Source organism: Schistocerca americana, chromosome X (genome assembly GCF_021461395.2).
Source record: "Schistocerca americana isolate TAMUIC-IGC-003095 chromosome X, iqSchAmer2.1, whole genome shotgun sequence".
Classification (NCBI taxonomy): Eukaryota; Metazoa; Arthropoda; class Insecta; order Orthoptera; family Acrididae; genus Schistocerca; species Schistocerca americana.
The window spans coordinates 180,156,532-180,175,074 of record NC_060130.1 but is presented as its reverse complement, the minus strand read 5'-3'; the positions used below and the strand labels follow the sequence as shown (position 1 = coordinate 180,175,074).

Genomic DNA, 18,543 nt, shown 5'->3' with positions numbered 1-18,543 from the left:
TATTGGCGGATTAAAGTTCCTCAGAAAACTTCAAAGTCGGTTGTATCGAGAATTTTTCAGAATTGTATCTAACTGCTTTTGACTATTAATATTTAAGTTCTGAAGTTGATGTAATTTTTTAGTTACAAAAATGCGATTACCACGTGGTTTCCTTGTGAGTTTTTCCCAACCACATCACAGCGCTTACAGTTATCTTGTGTTCTACATTTTAAAGGTTGTATGCTACACGCTTTTTCCATGTAGTGAAGGTATTTTCACAGAAACATGAATAAATGACATAGCAAACCCAACTAATGATAATTATATCTTTACCCTGAAACGTGCCACCGTAAAACAGGAATCTCTTATTCAAAATCCTCAGAAAATATCGCTGAATAACCTCCGAAATTTGTTCGTTGCAATGGTAGCTGCGTGTAACAATAAGCTGCCTCAATGTTGGATCGGCCGTAACGAGCACCTCCAAGAACGGTATTGTGGAGACTCCGGCTCTGTTCTTCCCTTCCAGCAACTCTGGATGACGTGCTACCCCACAGAAACAGCATTCTCACCAAAATCTGCGACGAGTTGAACTAACACCTAAATGTTCTGTGGAGGGCACATTGAATGTTTTTAAAAGGTAAATGACAAATGTGGTTCTATACGTAATTGTGCAAATTACTACAAGATTGTATAAAGGGGCATGAAATTTGTAAACTGAGATGGTTCATTTGAAAGTAGAGACATTGTAGGGGCTACATGTCAATTAAAATGTGTCTCAAATTTCTGTCCTGATTCACGTAGAAGATATGGCCTTGTGAAGTCGGATTAATCTTTTTGAAAGAGCCTGTGTAATGGAAAAAAATATTTAACAGAAGCAGGTCGGCAGTCGAGGACTAGTGAATTTTGCTCTTTACTCTCGATTAAACTCAAGCGTTAGACATCTCCGCCAACTGCGAAATGAGATTTTCGCATTCAAGCGCAGTAAGCCCATACTTCAAAAACCGAATAACTGGCGAGATGAATGCCGTCTTTGTTGGCTTTCCTCGTTTATTTGATGTCTGCAACCGTTAAACTGGACGCGTCGTTCACAACACTGGCGATAAGCCACAAAGAAACCGGACTGATAATGTGAGGATGTGCGCGAACACAGCGCATGACTCCCATTGGGGACTCTATAAGTATCACGAGCCTCGGAGGAGATAACGAGGGCTCCCATCAACTTCAGACACTGCGAAACAGAAGATAAATGTGGCGCTCATTTTAAATGTCGTGACGCAGATTTTTCAAAATCAAACTACACAGTCCTTAGTCTATTTATTTCAGTGTATCGGAAGGCTCGTAGGAGATTGTGGGCTCTCTAGAGTTTTGTAGAGGTCAGCATGAAACTTTGATGGTGAATATATTCGACTTTCGTTTGCAGCGCATTTGGAAATGCAGAACAGCGAAAGAAATGACTTGAGACAAAAGTTTCCCCATAATAGCTTATTCCTTATGTTAACTGGGGACCTAGAAATGACGGAGAGGCTCCGTCCCCGTCGCAGCCGCAGTGGTCCGCAACCCCACGACGTCTACCGCAGTCCACTTCACCCCTCCGCCGCTCCACACCGAACCCAGGGTTATTGTGCGGTTCGGCTCCCGGTGGACCCCCCAGGGAACGTCTCACACCAGACGAGTGTAGCCCCTATGTTTGCGTGGTAGAGTAATGGTGGTGTACGCGTACGTGGAGAACTTGTTTACGCAGCAATCGCCGACATAGTGTAACTGAGGCGGAATATGGGGAACCAGCCCGCATTCGCGTGAGGCAGATGGAAAACCGCCTAAAAACCATCCACAGACTGGCTCACCTGACCTCGATACAAATCCGCCGGGTGGATTCGTGCCGGGGACCAGGCGCTCCTTCCCGCCCAGAAAGCCGTGCGTTATACCGCACGGCCAACCGGGCGGGTCCATAATAGCTTAGTTACAAGTCACGAGTATCTAGGCCTCAATATATGATTCAATAATTTAACAACTTGTAGATTGTCGCGAAATATCGCCATTGTGTAGCGACGAACGGGGCATACATCTGTTCGTATCCAATCTATAAGGCCGGCCGGAGTGGCCGTGCGATTCTAGGCGCTACAGTCTGGAACCGCGCGACCGCTACGGTCGCAGGTTCTAATCCTGCCTCGGGCATGGATGTGTGTAATGTCCTTAGGTTAGTTAGGTTTAAGTAGTTCTAAGTTCTAGGGGACTGATGACCTCAGAAGTTAAGTCCCATAGTGCTCAGAGCCATTTGAACCAATTTATAAGCCATTTGGGCATTAAGACATTAAGCAAAGGCATTCCAGTAAACGCGGGTCTGTAAACGAGTCGATGCGAATGTGTGGTTAAGAGCCGGCCAGCGGCAACACTGTTTAATGCTCGGAGCACATTCCACTTGTCTTAGTCAGACGAACACAGCAGCTGACGTGATGGTATGGGTTACACACAACATCGTCACCTCTGGTTCGCATAGCCAGTAATTTTGACAACGGGCCTATTGACACCTGTGGCTTCGATGCCTCCGTGACGCTTCCTTCCTGCAACATAACGCAAGACCGAATTCCTCCCGCGCTCTCTCGATCTACGTCGATAAAGAGAGTGTTGGACTATAGCCCTGGTCGGCATGTTCTCAACATCTCTCCCCTAACCCACTGAAGACATCAGGTCAAGGGTTGATGAGAAACTGGCGCGCTAGCACTTGGATGGAATGATGTGCCTGCATCTGTTCGACTCCTCGCCAGCGAAGTCAGGTATGGTGGCGCACTAGGCGGTCAAAACAGCCACTACTAACGGCTGCTGCTACCTCCAGTGCAGTCGACTGGCTGCAGCTCATCCGCATGCTTGACGCTACGGAGACAGCAAGTCTATTTTTTTATTTTAAAAAATAGATGAAATGTGACGCTACCCAAAAGAAGAAAAACAATGGGTCTACATCTACATTTACACTCCGCAAGCAACCCAGCGGTGTGTGGCTGAGGGCACTTTACGTGCCATTGCCATTACCTCCCTTTCCTGTTCCAGTCACGTATGGTTCGCGGGAAGAACGACTGCCGGAAAGCCTCCGTGCGCGCTCGAATCTCTCTAATTTTACATTCGTGATCTCCTCGAGACGTATAAGTAGGGGGAAGCAATATATTCAATACCTCATTCAGAAACACACCCTCTCGAAACCTGGACAGCAAGCTACACCGCGATGCAGAGCGCCTCTCTTGCAGAGTCTGCCACTTGAGTTTGCTAAACATCTCCGTAACGCTATCACGCTTACCAAATAACCCTGTGACGAAACGCGCCGCTCTTTTTTGAATCTTCTCTATCTCCTCTGTCAACCCGACCTGGTACGGATCCCACACTGATGAGCAATACTCAAGTATAGGTCGAACGAGTGTTTTGTAAGCCACCTCCTTTGTTGATGGACTACATTTTCTAAGGACTCTCCCAATGAATCTCAACCTGGCATCCGCCTTACCAACAATTAATTTTATATGATCATTCCACTTCAAATCGTTCCGCACGCATACTTCCCGATATTTTACAGAAGTAACTGCTACCAGTGTTTGTTCCGCTATCATATAATGATACAATAAAGGATCCTTCTTTCTATGTATTGGCAATACATTACATTTGTCTGATCTTCCTGCATTTCGCTGCAATTTTCTGCTCTGTATACTACAGCATCATCCGCGAAAAGCCGCATGGAACTTCCGACACTATCTACTAGGTCATGGTCCCATAACACTCCCCTGTGGCACGCCAGAGGTTACTTTAACGTCTGTAGACGTCTCTCCATTGAGAACAACATTCTGTGTTCTGTTTGCTAAAAACTCTTCAATCCAGCCATACAGCTGGTCTGATATTCCGTAGGCTCTTACTTTGTTTATCAGGCGACAGTGCGGAACTGTATCGAACGCCTTCCGGAAGTCAAGGAAAATGGCATCTACCTGGAGACTGTATCTAATATTTTCTGGGTCTCATGAACAAATAAAGCGAGTTGGGTCTCACACGATCGCTGTTTCCAGAATCCATGTTGATTCCTACAGAGTAGATTCTGGGTTTCCAGAAATGACATGATACGCGAGCAAAAAACATGTTCTAAAATTCTACAACAGATCGATGTCAGAGATATAGGCCTATAGTTTTGCGCATCTGCTCGACGACCCTTCTTGAAAACTGGAACTACCTGTGCTATTTTCCAATCATTTGGAACCTTCCGTTCCTCTAGATACTTGCGATACACGGCTGTTAGTAGGGGAGCAAGTTCTTTCGCGTACTCAGTGTAGAATCGAACTGGTATCCCGTCAGGTCCAGTGGACTTCCTCTGTTGAGTGATTTCAGTTGCTTTTCTATTCCTTGGACACTTATTTCGATTATATCGTAAATCCTCTCTGTAAACGGAATATCTGTTACTTTTTTGTGCTAGAAAATTACTTAACCATATTCATTCTCGGCCTAGCCTAGAAGATTCACACATTGAACGTTGGGGATAATGGATAGCTGAGTGGAGGATCTTTCACGAGGCTCTGAATGTAGACACTGTTAGGGTATATTGTATTCTATACAACCACGTACGAAACAGAAATTTGTAAAATTTAGGAAGATAGGAGATGAAGTACTGGCGGAATAAAACTGTGAGGTCGGGTCGTGACCCGTGCTTGGGTAGCTCAGTCGGTAGAGCACTTGCCTGCGAAAGGCGAAGGTCCCGAGTCGGAGTCTTGGTCCCAAACACAGTTTTAATTTGCCAGGAATTTTCATATCAGCACACACTCCGCTGCAGAGTCAAAATTTCAGTCTGGAATTTGTGCATACTTTGGACAGATGTTTTGCAATTCGAGAGGATACTCTGCAACGGATACGCAGTCATAAATCCAACTCACACTGCAAAAAAGTACGGGGTTTGCACGAAAATATGGAAATATTGCGAGAATACGTGCTTGTACATAAATGCAGATGATAGCCAAGCCTGCAGATTGCTCCGTTGTACTTGATCACGAACGGCATCTGTGCATTGTCCTCAACACGTTGTAAGTGTCAGTTGTGGTCAGGACTGTGTTCGGTGTATTTGTGAGTGCTTTATGACAGACCTAAGTCAATTCTAACGTCGCCAAAGTGTTGGCGCTCCTGTCGTGGGTGCTTCCATAACCGAGGAAGCCGATGTGTTTGTTGCTTCGAGAGGCACCGTATCGAAGATTTATACCGAATACGAGCGAAGCGGAAAAACATTATCCCATAAGTCACATGCAGGACGAAAATCTGTTTAGTGATCGTGATACTGAAAAGGACTGCGGTGAAAAATAGGACGACGACAGCTGCAAAACTCAATGCAGAGCTGAATGTCGCATTTGCGTACCCTGTCAGCTCCAAAGCAACACGAAGAAAGGTCCATATGCAAGGAATTGCTGTGCTGGCTGGAATTCCAGAACCAGCCATCAGTGATGCAAATGTTTAAAAAAATGTTCAAATGTGTGTGAAATCTTATGGGACTGAACTGCTAAGGTCATCAGTCCCTAACCTTACACACTACTTAACCTAAATTATCCTAACAAGGGAACCTCCCCATCGCACCCCCCTCAGATTTAGTTATAAGTTGGCACAGTGGATAGGCCTTGATAAACTGAACACAGATGAATTGAGAAAACAGGAAGAAGTTGTGTGGAACTGTGAAAAAATAAGCAAAATATACAAACTGAGTAGTCCATAGGCCACATAAGCAACATCATGGACGAAGTGTGCTTAGAAGCGCCGTGGTCCCGTGGTAGCGTGAGCAGCTGCTGAACGAGAGATCCTTGGTTCAAGTCTTCCCTCGACAGAAAATTTTACTTTCTTTATTTTTGCATAGTTATTATCTGTCCGTTCGTTCATTGACATCTCTGTTCACTGTAATAAGTTTAGTGTCTGTGTTTTGCGACCGTACTGCAAAACGGTGCGATTAGTAGACGAAAGGACGTGCCTCTCCAATGGGAACAGAAAACATTTGATCGTAAGGTCATAGGTCAACCGATTCCTCCACAGGAAAACACATCTGATATATTCTATACGACACTGGTGACGGCATGTGCGTCACATGACAGGAATATGTTGTCGACCCACCTAACTTGTACACTTGGCGAATGGGTAAAAAGATTCTTCTACCTTGCCCGATTTAGGTTTTCTTGTGGATGTGATAATCACTCCCAAAAAAGTGATGAAAACATAAGAGTTTGTCCTGGGTTCCTACCGTCCTTATTGTTGCTTATCTTTCCTTGAACTACTCAGTTTGTATATTTTGCTTATTTTTTCACAGTTCTACACAACTTCTTCCTGTTTTCTCAATTGATTTGTGTTCAGTTTTTCAAGGCCTATCCACTGTGCCAACTTATAACTAAATCTGAGGGGGGTGCGATGGGGAGGTTCCCTTGTAAGAACAAACACACACACCCATGCCCGAGGGAGGACTCGAACCTCCGCCGGGACGAGCCGGTGATGCAAATGCCCGTAACACTAAAATCTGGACTAAGGAGCAATGGGATGACGCCATTTGGTCGGAATGGTCTTGTTCACCCTGTTTCCAGATTATTGGCGAGCTTACATCCCAAGAGTGAAACATGGTGGGGTTTCGGTGATGATTTGAGTAGCCATGTCGTGGTATTCTATGGGCCCCATGGTTTCTCTGCTAGGTCTCACTACCGCCAAAGATAAAGTGACCATCTTCGCCGATCAGACCCATCCCACGATACAATGTTTGTTCCCCAGTAGTGACGCTGTGCTCTAAGACGACTGGGCACCTGTTCAAACAGCTCGCACTAAGATAGAGTGATACACGTTCTCTGCCATCACGGACACCAGATATCACTATTACGGGGCCTTTGTGGTCTACTTTGGAGAAAAGGGGACGTGATCGCTGTGCAACTCCATCATAGCTACCTCAAGTTGCCACTATTTTGCAGGAAGAATGGTATTAATATATCATTTCTTAGGAAACCATACGGGAACTGTATTTATCCGTTACTAGTTGACTGGAAGCTGTTTCGAATGCCAACGGGTTTCCTACACCGTATTAAGCATGGTAATGTGTTGTACTTCTGGTCTATCTATATTTTTGACAAAGTACTGTATTTACCCATTACTTTGTAGATGAAGGCGCTCTGCCATGACAGTGGGATTACATTCTCTGAATTACATGTTCATGTTGTGTTTGTAAAATATACACTCCTGGAAATGGAAAAAAGAACACATTGACACCGGTGTGTCAGACCCACCATACTTGCTCCGGACACTGCGAGAGGGCTGTACAAGCAATGATCACACGCACGGCACAGCGGACACACCAGGAACCGCGGTGTTGGCCGTCGAATGGCGCTAGCTGCGCAGCATTTGTGCACCGCCGCCGTCAGTGTCAGCCAGTTTGCCGTGGCATACGGAGCTCCATCGCAGTCTTTAACACTGGTAGCATGCCGCGACAGCGTGGACGTGAACCGTATGTGCAGTTGACGGACTTTGAGCGAGGGCATATAGTGGGCATGCGGGAGGCCGGGTGGACGTACCGCCGAATTGCTCAACACGTGGGGCGTGAGGCCTCCACAGTACATCGATGTTGTCGCCAGTGGTCGGCGGAAGGTGCACGTGCCCGTCGACCTGGGACCGGACCGCAGCGACGCACGGATGCACGCCAAGACCATAGGATCCTACGCAGTGCCGTAGGGGACCGCACCGCCACTTCCCAGCAAATTAGGGACACTGTTGCTCCTGGGGTATCGGCGAGGACCATTCGCAACCGTCTCCATGAAGCTGGGCTACGGTCCCGCACACCGTTAGGCCGTCTTCCGCTCACGCCCCAACATCGTGCAGCCCGCCTCCAGTGGTGTCGCGACAGGCGTGAATGGAGGGACGAATGGAGACGTGTCGTCTTCAGCCATGAGAGTCGCTTCTGCCTTGGTGCCAATGATGGTCGTATGCGTGTTTGGCGCCGTGCAGGTGAGCGCCACAATCAGGACTGCATACGACCGAGGCACACAGGGCCAACACCCGGCATCATGGTGTGAGGAGCGATCTCCTACACTGGCCGTACACCACTGGTGATCGTCGAGGGGACACTGAATAGTGCACGGTACATCCAAACCGTCATCGAACCCATCGTTCTACCATTCCTAGACCGGCAAGGGAACTTGCTGTTCCAACAGGACAATGCACGTCCGCATGTATCCCGTGCCACCCAACGTGCTCTAGAAGGTGTAAGTCAACTACCCTGGCCAGCAATATCTCCGGATCTGTCCCCCATTGAGCATGTTTGGGACTGGATGAAGCGTCGTCTCACACGGTCTGCACGTCCAGCACGAACGCTAGTCCAACTGAGGCGCCAGGTGGAAATGGCATGGCAAGCCGTTCCACAGGACTACATCCAGCATCTCTACGATCGTCTCCATGGGAGAACAGCAGCCTGCATTGCTGCGAAAGGTGGATATACACTGTACTAGTGCCGACATTGTGCATGCTCTGTTGCCTGTGTCTATGTGCCTGTGGTTCTGTCAGTGTGATCATGTGATGTATCTGACCCCAGGAATGTGTCAATAAAGTTTCCCCTTCCTGGGACAATGAATTCACGGTGTTCTTATTTCAATTTCCAGGAGTGTAAATAAAATTAAAATAATTTACACACTGTGTTTCGTTCCTGTGATGTGGGGAATTCGCTGCCATGGAACATAGTAGTCGTTTCCTCCCATATTTTCTTTTTATAGCGTGTTCTGCTGATGACAAGTCCCACAAAGCAGGCCTCAACCTGACTTTTTAAAAACACTACTGGCCATTAAAATTGCCACATCAAGAAGAAATGCAGATGATAAACGGGTATTCATTGGACAAATATATTATACTAGAACTGACATGTGATTACATTTTCACGCAATTTGGGTGCATAGATCCTGAGAAATCAGTACCCAAAACAACCACATCTGGCCGTAATAACGGCATTCATACGCCTGGGTATTGAGACAAACAGAGCTTGGATGGCGTGTACAGGTACAGCTGCCCATACAGCTTCAAAACGATACCACACTTCATCAAGAGTAGTGACTGGCATATTGTGACGAGCCAGTTGCTCGGCCACCATTGACCAGACGTTTTCAGTTGGTGAGAGATCTGGAGAATGTGCTGGCCAGGGCAGCAGTCGAACATTTTCTATATCCAGAAAGGCCCGTACAGGACCTGCAACATGCGGTCGTGCATTATCCTGCTGAAATGTAGGGTTTCGCAGGGATCGAATGAAGGGTATAACCACGGGTCGTAACACATCTGAAATGTAACGTCCACTGTTCAAAGTGCCGTCAATGCGAACAAAAGGTGACCGAGACGTGTAACCAATGACACCCCATACCATCACGCCGGATGATACGCCAGTATGGCGATGACGAATACACGTTTCCAATGTGCGTTCACCGCGATGTCGCCAAACACGGATGCGACCATCACGATGCTGTAAACAGAACCTGGATTCTTCGGAGAAAATGACGTTTTGCCATTCGTGCACCCAGGTTCGTCGTTGAGTACATCATCGCAGGCGCTCCTGTCTGTGATGGAGTGTCAAGGGTAACCGCAGCCACGGTCTCCAAGCTGATAGTCCACGCTGCTGCAAAAGTCGTCGAACTGTTCATACAGATGGTTGTTGTCTTGCAAACGTTCCCATCTGTTGACTCAGGGATCGAGACGTGCCTGCACGATACTGTCATCTCGACTGCTAGTGATAGAAGGTCGTTGGAATCCAGCACGGCGTTCCGTATAACCCTCCTTAACCCATCGGTTACATATTCTGCTGACAGTCATTGGATCTCGACCAACGCGAGCAGCCATGTCGCGATACGATAAACAGCAATCGCGATATGCCACAATCCGACCTTTATCAAAGTCGGAAACGTGATGGTATGCATTTCTCCTCCTTACACGAGGCATCACAACAACGTTTCACCAGGCAACGCCGGTCAACTGCTGTTTGGGTATGAGAAATCGATTGGAAACTTTCCTCACGTCAGCACGTTGTAGGTGTCATCACCGGCACCAACGTTGTGTGAATGCTCTGAAAAGCTAATTATTTGCATATCGCAGCATCCTCTTCCTGGCTGTTAAATATCGCGTCTGTAGCACGTCATCATCTTGGTGCAGCAATTTTGATGGCCTGTAGTGTAAATTTTTCCGTATCGAAGTACAAGATGAGAGGAATATCCTTTTGCAGAAAAGGAGCAACAAACGAAAAACAAAATGAAAAAAATGCACGCAGTGTGAATTTAGCACGCGCTCTGCCCATTGCCGCCGTGCTTCACAGGTCGGAGGCTCTAGTCATGCCGTACCTGCAGCTGGCATCCCTGCATACACCCAGATCAATTAAACACTGTTCCTGCAATACTGTATATGCACTGTAAGTATGAGGTGTGTAAGAAAAGTAATGAAATTGGCAACACTGCGAACGATCTGGCATGCTGTGTTGTTTTCCTTGTGTAAATAGGTGTGTTTTCCTTAGCGTGTGTTTTCCTTAGCGTAAGACCGTTTAAGTTAGATTAAGTAGGACCCGATGACCTCAGCAGTTTGGTCCCATAGTAGCTTACCACAAATTTCCAAAATTTCCACTCCAGATGCTCAGTCCGAGTTTCAGTTTCGTACAGCCATCGCGTGATTTTTGAGACCACCGTCAATGAAGTTCTGTTTTCGTTATGTGATGAGGATAATGGAACAGCGGAAAGGCCTCAGGCCACGCGGCTACCGCGCGCGGTACACGTTAAAGGCCCTACCAGTTGAAACCTTTCAGCGTTGCTACCAAGACAGGCAACAAAGTCTCCGCCGGTGTATAGCTGCCGATGCGGACTACACTATGTCATCAAAAGTATCCGGACACTCCCAAAAAATTGCGTTTTTCATATTAGGTGCATTGTCCTGCCACATACTGCCAGGTACTCCATATCAGCGACCTCCGTAGTCATTACACATCGTGAGAGAGCAGAATGGGCCGCTCCGCGGGACTCACGGACTTCGAACGTGGTTAGGTGATTCGGTGTCACTTGTGTCATACGACTGTGCGCGAGATTTCCACACTCCTAAACATCCCTAGGTAAACTGTTTCCGATGTAATAGTGAAGTGGAAACGTTAAGAGACATGTACAGCGCAAAAGCGTTCAGGCCAACCTCGTCTGACTAACAGATATCGCCGACAGTTGAACAGGGTCGTAATGCGTAATATGCTGACATCTGTTCAGACCATCACACAGGAATACCAAACTGCATCACGATCCTCTGAAAGTACTATGACAGTTAGGCGGGAGGTGAGAAAACTTGGATTTCCTGGTCAAGCGGCTGCTCATAAACCACTCATCACGCCGGTAAATGCCGGCCGTAGTGGCCGAGCGGTTCTAGGCACTACAGTCTGGAACCGCAAGACCGCTACGGTCGCAGGTTCGAATCCTGCCTCGGGCATGGATGTGTGTGATGTCCTTAGGTTAATTGGGTTTCAGTACTTCTAAGTTCTAGGGGACTGATGACCTCAGAAGTTAAGTCCCATAGTGCTCAGAGTCATGTTGGTCAACGCCGGTAAATGCCAAAGGCCGCCTCGATTGGAGTAAGGAGCGTAAACATTGGACGACTGAACAGTGGAAAAACGCTGTGTGGAGTGACGAATCACGGTACCCCATGTGACGATCCGATGGCACGGTGTGAATATGGCGAATGCCCGGTGAACGTGATCTGCCAGCGTGTGTAGTGCCAACAGCAAAATTCGGAGGCGGTGGTGTTATAGTGTGGTCGTTATTTCATGGAGGGGGTTGGCTCTGAGCACTATGGGACTCAACTGCTGAGGTCATTAGTCCCCTTGAACTTAGAACTAGTTAAACCTAACTAACCTAAGGACATCACAAACATCCATGCCCGAGGCAGGATTCGAACCTGCGACCATAGCGGTCACGCGGTTCCCGACTGCAGCGCCCTTAACCGCACGGCCACTTCGGCCGCCCATGGAGGCGGCTTGCACCACTTGTTGTTTTGCGTTGCACTATCACAGCACAGGCCTACATTGATGTTGTAAGCATCTTCTTGCTTCCCACTGTTGAAGAGCAATTCCGGTATGGCGAGTGCATCTTTCAACACGATCGAGCACCTGTCCTTAATGAACAGCCTGTGGCGGAGTGGTTACATGAAATAACATCCCTGTAATGGACTGGCCTGCACAGAGTCCTGACCTGAATCCTATAGAACTCCGTTGGGATGTTTTGGAACGCCGACCTCGTGCTAGGCCTCACGGACCGACATCGATTGACCGTCCTCTTTTAGAATACCGCTGCGCGGTGTGCGATCCTTACCAGGTATGACTGACGGAATACATCGAAAAAGTTCAAAGAAAGGCAGCTCGTTTTGTATTATCGCGAAATATGGGATAGAGTGTCACAGAAATGATACGGGATTTGGGCGGCAAATCATTTATAGAAAGGCGTTTTTCGTTGCGACGGAATCTTCTCACGAAATTCCAGTCACCAACTTTCTCTTCCGAATGCGAAAATATTTTGTGGACACCTACCTACGTAGGGCGGAACGATCACCACGATAAAATAAGGGAAATCAGAGCTCGTACGGAAAGATATAGGTGTTCATTCAATCCGCGCGCTATACGAGATTGGAATAATAGAGAATTGTGAAGGTAGTTCGATGAACCCTCTGCCGGGGCGCCGGCCGTGGTGGCCGAGCGGTTCTAGGCGCTACAGTCTGGAACCGCGTGACCGCTACGGTCGCAGGTTCGAATCCTGCCTCGCGCATGGATGTGTGTGATGTCCTTAGGTTAGTTAGGTTTAAGTAGTTCTAAGTTCTAGGGGACTGATGACCTCAGAAGTTAAGTTCCATAGTGCTCAGAGCCATTTGAACCAAGTTGAAGGGGACTGCTTGAAAAAAATAATAACTTTGGCAGATACAAAGTCGGTCTCATTATTTTTGTCACACACCTCTGACATTTACGTTGTTTTCTATCCTCCCTGTTGTTGCAATTTTAGTGGTTAGAAGTGTACATTGGAATACTTCCCTGATCAGGATCTTCCTTGCAACCTGGGAGCGAGTTGGTGCAGTTGGAGGAGCGGAGCCCGTATCTCCGTTCGGACTTCCAAATGTAGGTCCCCGCATATCATTTCAGGCTAATAAAGAGATGGTTTCTTGTATGCGACTACGTCACCTCCTTCCCCCATCTTAATCGAACTGAGCCAGCGCTCTGGCTCAGTCTTCCTAATTACTTCGTCTGAAACCGGGAACCAGCCGAGAGACTCATCAGGTTTCTGTGTTGTAATAAGTGTCGGAGCGCCGTCTCAGTTCTGACGCTTATACAGTTCCACGAAATTTCTCTCCGTCGTTTAGTAGCGTCTTCTCCTGAGTGGCGGCTCGGCGGCTGCCCTCCGACTGTGCCTGCACCGTGCAGTCTGCTCCAGGTAGGCTTCAAATCCCCCTGTAGTTCGCTTAAATCACTTGAGCAGAAGGAAGAGATGATTCTTTGACTCGACAGGATCAGATTACGAGACCAGTGGTCAGCATCTGAAGTGAGTCATAATCCTTACATGCAGCTACGTATATCTACATGGATATTCCACAAGCTACCACATTGTGCAAAACGAAGAACACCTTCTACCACTACTAATCGTTTCGTTTCCTGTTCCATTCTCAAATAGAGCGCTGGAAGAACGACTATCTGTATGCCGCCGCACGAGACCTAATTACTCTTATTTTCGTAGTCCTTGCGTAAATTGTACGTTGGCAGCGGTAGTCTCGTTCTGCAGTCATCTTAAAATGACGAGTCTCTAAATTTTCTCAATAATTTTTGCGAAAATAACGTCATTTTTCCCATTTGAGTTGACGAAACATCTACATAAAATTCACGTGTTGATCGAACCTACTGATAACAGTTTTAGTGACTCGCCTCTTAATTGCTTCGGTGTCCTCCTTTGATACGACCTCTTGGGAATCCCAAACTCTCGATCAGTATGCAAGAATATGTCACACTTGTGTTCTATATGCGGTCTCCTTTACAGATCCATCACACTTTCCTAAAACACTGCCAGTAAATGGAAGTCGACCATCTACCTTCCCCAGTATAATTCTTACATGCTCGTTCCATTTCATATCGCTATCCAACGTTACGCCTAGATATTTAATCGATTGAGTGTGTCAAGGTTCTGACATGTTCTGAGGCAGAGCGTTGCATCTCTCAAGGACGACGCATAAAAGACGCTAGTGCGACCGATTCTAGTTTTTCCTTATCCACAATCACGAGGTGCAGATTATACACCGGCACTTACACAGTGTCAGCAAGTCACTCAATTAGGGTCTAACACTTTTCTCAATCTCTGACGCAAGGATCACAATAACTGAAAAAAAAAATGTCTGAAATTTACAATTTTAGTGCACTTCATTGTACAGTGTCTATGAAATGTACGGCTTATGAGCAGAATTGTTGTGCGTAATGTTTAACGGCTGTAGCCTCTGGAGTAGGGAAGGAACGAAAGTGGTTAACGCACTTTCGACAACGACGTAATTAGAGACACAGCACAGGCTCATAATATGGAAGGATGCGGAAGGACATCAGTCGTGCCCTTTCGTAGGAACCAACCTGGCACTTCTCTTAAGCGATTGAGAGAAATCACGGAAACCCTAAAACAGGATGGCCGTACGCGGATTTGAACCATCATCCTCCCGAATGCAAATTCAGTGTGCTAGCAACTGCGCTACCTTGCTCTGTCACTGTAGCATTTGATGACGAGGACACAAACACGACAGGTATGCCTCTGCCCTCAAAGCCACATTTGTACTTTTGATACTTATCGATATCTCTTCCAAGTTTTACGCGAAGTAGAAATTGAGAGTTGCAATTACTGCTTCCGAATTTTCTCGTAAATAATTCCCTATAAGATGATCCACTGAGCTGCAGACAGGCATAACGAGAAGATTGCTAACACACTATAGTTTTCGGCCAAAGTATTCTTCAGCGAAGAAAACTCACACACATTCATACAAGCAAGCACACTTAACGCACACATGACGGCTACTACTGGCAACTCCGACCTGTCTACCTATAATGCGTAACAGTCTTTTCGTTGTGCCTGTCTGCAGCTCAGCGGGTCATCTTTACGATGAATAACAATCTATCCTTTTCCTAATATTGTTGATATTCGAACCTGGCATTTACATTTTTTGGTAACTCCATATAACCTACGTTTACGGTATTTTCAGACTGACAGAAAATTTTTGACGATGTCGAGCGGAATACATTCCTTGAAATTCGGAATGTGGCAGGGATAAAATACAGGAAGTGAAATGTTATTTGCAACTTATACAGAAACCAAGCTGCAGTTGTAAGGGTCAAAGGACATGAAAGGGAACCAGCAGCTGAGACAGGAGTGATGCGGGGTTGAAGCCTTTGCAATTTGTCAATGACATTGTTATTCTATCGGAGTCGGCAAAGTGCAGGTGAATTTAATGTATAGTGCCTTGAAAAGATGTTATAAGATGAACATCAACCAGAGTAAAGCAAGGGGAATGGAATTAAATCACTTGATACTGAGAGAATTACATTAGGAAACAAGACACTCAAAGTAGTTGATGAGATTTGTCATTTAAGCAGAAAAATAGGTGACGATGGCCGAAGTAGAGAGAATATTCTGCTAACAGTCATTGGATCTCGACCAACGCGAGCAGCAATGTCGCGATACGATAAACCGCAATAGTGATAGGTTACAATCCGACCTCTATCAAAGTCGGAAACGTGATGGTACGCATTTCTCCTCCTTACACGAGGCATCACAACCACGGTTCACCAGGCAACGCCGGTCAACTGCTGTTTGTGTATGAGAAATCGGTTGGAAACTTTCCTCATGTCAGCACGTTGTAGGTGTCGCCACCGGCTCCAACCTTGTGTGAATGCTCTGAAAAGGTAATAATTTGCATATGACAGCATCTTCTTCTTGTCGGTTAAATTTCGCGTCTGTAGCACGTCATCTTCGTGGTGTAGCAATTTTAATGGCCAGTAGTGTAAAATTTAGACTAGCTACTGCAAGAAAAATATTCCAGACTGAAGCGCCTAGAACCGCCCGGCCACTGCTGCAAACAACCCACGGTTATACGATTCTGCAAGGCCAAGCGAACAATATGTCTGTCCTCTTGTGAGCTGATCGAAATGCTCCAGGGGTTAAATGTGGCCCTCCTGATCCGCATCGATTTCATATTTGTGTGACAGTGGTGGGATCTCGATTAACGTGAGCAGCTATATCGTTGATCAATATATCGAACGCAGTATAGGCTACTGTCGAGTTACTACATGACATTTCTCCTCCTCGAATGAGGCATCTCACAATCAGTGCGATTTCTGAATGAGCAACCCGCTTCGTAGTTTCTCTTTATACGCGATTATTCAAAATGATGTAGACATTTTCGTGTAAGGTATTACATGATTATATGCACGGATACAGTAACTGAGTAACTTTTTGGTTACAGTCAACATGTCTGCGAGATCAACCGAGAAGGCGTTTTCCCTGATGGAACTCTGCAAGAGTGAGTCTATATTTGCAGTGCATAGGAAATTCGGCACCACATTTAACGACGTTCCACCTACCAGACACTCAATTTACGAGTGGGTACAGAAATTTAAGGGAACAGCATATCTTTGTAAAGTCGGAAGTATCAGGGCAGCTCTGACTGACATCGATGCGGACACTTTGGGGCGAGTGTAGGCCGAACTGGACTACAGACTCGACACTTCCCGTGTGACTAACGGTTCATATTCTGAACATTTGTTACCCTGACACAAAAAACTTGTTGAGTTTTTCATTCTGTAAATATAATCCCATAATACCTTACGTCAATACAAACATTTTCACAATCATTTGAAAGTGTGAAGATCATTTGTAATGAAATTTCTTGTCAAATTATAACTGTGTGCCGGACCGAGGCTCGAACTCAGGACCTTTGTCTTTCGCGGGTAAGTGCTCTACCAACTGAGCTACCCAAGCACGACTTACGCCCGGTCCTCACAGCTTTACTTCTGCCAGTACCTCGTCTCCTACCTTCCAAACTTTACAGAAGCTCTCCTGCGAACCTTGCAGAACTAGCACTCCTGAAAGAAAGGATATTACGGAGACATGGCTTAGCCACAGCCTGGGGGATGTTTCCAGAATGGTATTTTCATTCTGCAGCGGAGTGCGGACAGATATGAAACTTCCTGTCAGATTAAAACTGTGTGCCTGACCGAGACTCGAACTCGGGACCTTTGCCTTTCGCGGGCAAGTGCTCTACCAACTGAGCTATCCAAGCACGACTCACGCCCCGTTCTCCCAGCTTTAATTCCGCCAGTACCTCGTCTCCTACCTTCCAAACTTTACAGAAGCTCTCCTTTCTTTCAGGAGTGCTAGCTCTGCAAGGTTCGCAGGAGAGCTTCCGTAAAGTTTGGAGGGTAGGAGACGAGGTACTGGCAGAAGTAAAGCTGTGAGTGCCGGGCGTGAGTCGTGCTTCGGTAGCTCAGTTGGTAGAGCACTTGCCCGCGAAAGGCAAAGGTCCCGAGTTCGAGTCTCGGTCCAGTACACGGTTTTAATCTGACAGGAAGTTTCATATGAGTGTACACTCCGCTGCAGAGTGAAAAATCTCATTCTGGATCATTTGTAATGTTGTAATTGGTGTCATTCTTCCTAATTGGTGCGCTAGAACTGAAATGCTAATCATTTGCATATCCGAACATGCAGAAAATTTGGTGCAAATTTGACGTTTCTTATATACTACCTTTACGGTGTTTCATTTCTAATAGACAACAGAGTAGAAGCCATCGCTCTCATTAGAAGGGCACCGTAGCGCATGCTTCATGCAGGCCGCGCCACTTCACGGAAATGGCTGACTCCGACGCCCTGTCAACTAACACGAACGAGCATTTCCAGTAACGCCACTTACATATACTGCGAAAGCGGCATTTAACTGCACGCCACCGCCGCGTATGCAACGTGGCCGCACACACTGCAGTCGAATCCCCAGCCCTCGTCCTCATTTATATTCCCGATGTTCCCTGTAGCGGGCAAATTCCTAGTATAAACAGAACTACAGCACGTCATTCTCGACGGAGAGGTCTTCAGGCATAAAACCAACTTCGGGCAGTATCACAGAACTATTACTGTTCTTGTCACACACTGACGCAACGTCAAGAAAGAGCTATTCGACATAACGGAAATCAGTAGGCGTGTTTCTACATCTGAAACATGATGTATTTTCAGATTTCTCGCCAGTCGCATAAGAGTGGCGCTAGTGCTGCCACTATGAACATCCAAATTAGGTTTGCTTTAAATACACGCTGTAACGGTCGTGAACTTTAGTTACCTTTGAGAATGGACGTGGCGTGTTGATGTTAGTCTAGAATGCCTCCAAGGCGATAAAGACGCCATTATCAACACCTCAATGAGTTTGAACTAGGTCGTGTAATAGGGCTACGACAAGCTGGAAGTCTCTTCTGCTATATTTCGGAAAAACTTGGCAGGAATGCAGCCACTGTACTCGATTGCTGGCAGCAGAGGTCACGAGAGTGTATAT

The 18,543-nt window shown here is 46.6% G+C and overlaps 1 protein-coding gene and 1 non-coding gene across 2 annotated transcripts in view; both read right to left on the bottom strand.

Annotated features, from left to right (window-relative positions):
* LOC124555654 (growth/differentiation factor 8-like) overlaps positions 1–18,543 on the bottom strand; it is a 435,974-nt gene that overhangs the window by 244,058 nt on the left and 173,373 nt on the right. The gene's annotated exons all lie outside the window — the stretch shown is intronic.
* Trnas-cga lies at positions 17,213–17,287 on the bottom strand. The gene has a single exon. It is a non-coding gene; the product is annotated as a tRNA-Ser (tRNA).